This window comes from Callorhinus ursinus, unplaced genomic scaffold, assembly GCF_003265705.2.
Source record: "Callorhinus ursinus isolate GAN/ISIS: 27379988/994484 unplaced genomic scaffold, GSC_fseal_2.0 scaffold4, whole genome shotgun sequence".
Taxonomy (NCBI): Eukaryota; Metazoa; Chordata; class Mammalia; order Carnivora; family Otariidae; genus Callorhinus; species Callorhinus ursinus.
The window spans coordinates 102,708,258-102,713,056 of record NW_027397066.1 but is presented as its reverse complement, the minus strand read 5'-3'; the positions used below and the strand labels follow the sequence as shown (position 1 = coordinate 102,713,056).

Sequence of the window (4,799 nt, the reverse complement as noted above, 5' to 3'; positions counted from 1 at the left end):
CAAAGCAGGAAACAGACTCTTAACTACAGAGAACACACTGATGGTTCCCAGAGGGGAGGTGGGTTGGGGGGATGGGAGAAATAGGTGCCGGGGATTAAGGAGCACACTGGTGTTGAGCACTGGGTGATGTACAGAAGTGTTGAAACACTATATTGTACACCTGAAACTAATATAACACTATATGTTAATTAACTAGAACTAAAAATAAAAACTTAAAAAAAAATGAGAAGGACTTTTCCTGACTTTCCAAACTCAATGTCCACTAAAAGGTGAGGAAGATTTATTTCCAAGGCCTTTTGTCATTCAACGCACATGTCATAAGCACTTGAAGCTACTGAGTTAAGTGTCAGGCAGAGGTTGTGGAGAGGCTGCTGTTGTCCACCAAATATCTGTGATTTTCTTCCCTCATGTGCTGTTGTCACCGAAAAGCAGCCGTCCAGTAAGGAACTACATTTTCCAACACCTTTTATCTTGGGTGGACACCTGAGACTCCATTTCCATGCTAAAAAGTGAGCCAAAGAGATATATTTTTAAGCATTTCTGTCATGAGATTCTCTACTCTCCCTTCTCCTGCCTGCAGGCCGGATTTGAGGCTACGAATAGTCATGAATGCCAAGCATTTCCTAAGCCTGGTCCCTACATGGTGCAGGGAGGAGAAGTCTGTGCTGCCACTTTGACCTGATAGGAGTGAGAAATAAATGTTTATTATGTGAAGCCACAGAGAATCTGGGCTTTATTTGTTTCAGTAGCTAGCATTATATTGCTAATAAAGGAATATGAATTAGAGAGAAGCCCTTGCCCAGTAGCACTGATGGCCAAGCCACAAGGCAAAACTCGGCACTTGACCACAGTCTTCACCAATAAACACATAGATGTCTCATTAGATGGCACGATGAGAGAGTATCAGACTACTAGGAAAAATTACCGAGAAGTCCAACTTCCAAAGTGACCCAAAGTCTCCCAAAGGTAGCCCAAAGCTACAAATCTTGCAAGAAGCTACCAAATGTTCATGAATTAAAATGTTTTCCAGACCAATGAGGTTCAGATAACCCTTGAATAAACATCCAAATGTCTGGGTGCTTATTTAAAAACAAAATAAATCTCTAATCCTTTTGAGGCCTTGATATTAATAACGACCATTACTATAGGGGTTATGGGATGAAATCACCTATAACTAGAGGAGTTATAAAGCAGTAGCTATAAAATTTCTCAGTAGAAAGGGAAGTTGTTGGATCTTCCTCAGGCCACTTTCTCTTTGTAATTATTTCTAAATCATTACCTTATGTCAACTGTCACTACAGCAGAAACCCAATTCTTCATGACTTTTAAAAGAGATATAGAAGAGTAACTGTCAAAAACAATTATTGTGCTCAAGAAAGAGCAAATATCTGTTTTTAGTAAGAGAAAATGTTTATGTAAAGGAAAAAGACTGTAAGAATTTAACAGATTTAGTACAATAATAAAGAATGATTATACAAGACTGATGTCTGCAAAATCTAGTAAAAACATGCAGTCCACTTTCCTGAGTAGACCCTGTCTCCATATAAATGCTTAGTAAAAAGTCAAACCACTTGAAAGGAAAGATTTTACTGTCCTCCTGCGAAATCAGCTTTATGAGCCATTTGCTCAGTTTGTCCTGTGTCTTGTCAGGTGTGTCTCATGTTTACCATACTTGTCAGCATCTGTTCTCACCTTTCACTCAGTCGTACCTTTTAATGCATTGACAGCTTCCTTCATCAAATTTAATGGCCTCTTTCAGACAAAGGAATAATTGGTTAATCAGATCTTCTTATTTGGAATAACCCTAAGGAACGAGTTTCTTAGCAGTCCCCCAGACAGTTAAAAGCATGTCCCAGGCCTATAAATGATGGTAGTGCAGAAGTCACCAGGTACTTGTCAAGCCTGTGAAGCAGAGAACTGCACACAAGGGTAGCCTTTTGTTGAAAGATTCTGCTTCAAGCCTTCTCCCTCCTAAGCTTCCCCTTATTATTTTTTAACTAATGTGAATGACTTATTTCTTTGCAAGTTAAAAACTAGCATTTTTCTTAAAGACTATCCTAAGATTTAACTATTATAATGTAAAAAGGCAGCACTTTTACAAGTATTTTGCCAATGTATGCATTGTGAAACACTTCAAACTCAAGCTCTATGATATTTTATTTCTAAAGTGCAAGAAAAACTCCAATTTCCTGACAATGACACATAGAATCAGACCTCAATTCCCTAACTCTGCTAACAACCTCTCAAATATGTCTCAGAAGAATCACACCCCTTGCCCCACTCTCCATCCATAGAATTCACATTAAATTGACACCATCGAGTTTCAGGGATGGGCTGAGCAGAGCGCTGTAATTCTCTAGTGATCAAAATGAGTTAGGGCAACACTTCCCAATCTTTGTCCAGGGTATGGGCCACAAAAACAAACAAACACAAAATATTATTAGAATGCCACATTGACATAAAAGAATGGATCTGCTCTAAGCCACAGGTAACTAACTCAGTCTCTCTGCCTGACTGCACTTCAAGGCCGAAGAGAGTCAATACCTCAGCGCATGTACAACTTATTCAAGGCATACCAGTATTGTTATATTATCCAGTGTGCTTGGAGACACCAAATGAAGCTCTAGACTAAGGGAGGCATTCACACACAAAAAAATCAGACCAATTTAATGATGAAATTAAATTCTGGTTTTGGCGTCTGACTCTGGATTTCAGCTCAGGTCATAATTTCAGGGCTGTGAGATCCAGCCCTGTGTCAGGCTCCACACTGGGCCTGGAGTCTGTTTAAAATTCTCTCTCTCCCTCTGCCCCTCCCTAACTCTCCTTCCCTCTCTAAAAAAAAAGAAAAAAAGAAAAAAGAAATTCCGGTTTTAGCAATAGGGAAAACAGAGTATTTTCCTATAGACAGGCTGTGATAATGATGTGAGCCTGGCAAAGGCAGGACTACTCTGAAAGACCTGAAGATGTGGACCCATGGGCATGTATTTAAGCACACAGTGAGAGACCTGCCCCTGAACATTTCATTTATATGAACCAATAAAAGCCACGTTGCGCTTACGCCACTTTCTGTGATGTACGGTTGAAGCTGTAACTTCTGTTGCATACAGATAAACCTGTGTATGTACCATATTATACTCCAACATTTTTTCACCTGTTGTCTCCCCAACTAGACTCTAAAGTTGTTGAGGGTAGGAGCTATGTATTAGATTTGTATGCCGAGGAAAGTGCATGGCCCATATGTTGAGGTGCTCCATCAAGATAATTGTTTGTTAGAATGAATGCAAGAATGTATATTCCTAATTAAAAACTATGAATGAAATGGAATCAAGATTTGTCCTGTTGTAATCCAGAGACCTCTGAATGGCTTTAAAAGCAAAGACTTAAGAATCTGGGTACCCTGGAATATAATATGTGGAGGAAAAGAGAACGAGTTAAATGACTTTATTTAAAAATTACATTTGCCAAATTTATTTTTCGATTTTTCAAAGCTATAAATGTCCCCATCCAAGTCAAGTGGCCTCAAGTTTCAAGTAAACAAATAACAGCAACAGAAATGCTAAAATTCTTATCTTTCAGTTCTGTTCTCTGATAGTTACTTATTCTATCTCCTTTCCCTAAATTATACAATCTAATTGCTTCCTCCCCCCACCCCCCAAAAGAGAAATCAATTCTTATTCCCAAATCATGAAAGTGACAGGCCGATGGGCATGAAGACCAAAACAAACCAGGGCACGGATCAAGCCGGCTACATTTGATTTTTAGACCTTCCCCTCAGCAAAGCTCTATGACTGATCAATCTCAAAATTACCATTAGGTTTGCTTTGGTGATTTTGAAATGTATTCAAAGGGAAATCAGAATAAATTAGAACTGACTTTCTTTCACAAATGATACACTGTTGCTCCACTGACAATTTAGGAACTGGGGTCAGACAAGAAGACTCATGTTGTTTTGAACCAAGTGGGATTTTATTTACAGTGTTCTGAATATGTTAATTGGACAGCAGACTACCTGGGAAAAGGAAAAGGAGAAAGATACAAGACAATTTTTCTTCTCTTTCTTTCTTTTTTAAAAATATGGAACACTTCATGAATTTGCTTGTCCTCTTTGCACAGGGGCCATGCTAAACTCTGTGTTGTTCCAATTTTAATAAATGTGCTGCCGAAACAAGCCCAAGATAATTTTTCAACATTTGTCTCTGCATGGAGAATCATAAGCTGAGCCCCATAACTTTTTTTTCTCTAGAACTGCACCATATATTCCTTGAATTGTCTTAGACTCGTCCCCATTGGAAAACAGTTCAAAACCCTTAGGTTTTTTTGTTTTGTTTTAATTTTTATTTTAGAGAGAGAGAGAGAGAGATCAGGGGGATGGGCAGAGGGAGAGGGAAAGAACCTCAAGCAGACTCCCCACTGAGCCAGGAGCCCGAAGTGGGGCTTGATATCATGACCCTGAGATCATGACCTGAGCGGAAGCCAAGAGTTGGACGCTCAACCGACTGAGCCACCCAAGCTCCCCTAAAGCCCTTAGGTTTTAACACTTCAGGAAAGGTGTGTCAAGCCCTGGACTCTGTCATCCTCTAGTCATCCCCTTGAAAAGAGAATCCTATGCTGAGTTAGTTAATGAGTAAGTCTCTGCTTTAATAACAAAGAAACCACAAGCAAGGCTTTCCCTCCTCTGCTTCCCACTCTACAAGAATACCACTCATTATGAGATGAGTATTAGATAGACAGTGTAAAACTCTAACTTCGAGTCTCTTCCCGACCAAACTAGCTAAAAGACCTTTCTTTTATCCTTCTTT

The 4,799-nt window shown here is 39.4% G+C and overlaps 1 non-coding gene across 1 annotated transcript; it reads right to left on the bottom strand.

Annotated features, from left to right (window-relative positions):
* Positions 1 to 4,068: 4,068 nt before the first annotated feature.
* Positions 4,069 to 4,172, bottom strand: LOC112826293 (U6 spliceosomal RNA). The gene has a single exon (XR_003208903.1). It is a non-coding gene; the product is annotated as a U6 spliceosomal RNA (small nuclear RNA).
* Positions 4,173 to 4,799: the final 627 nt, after the last annotated feature.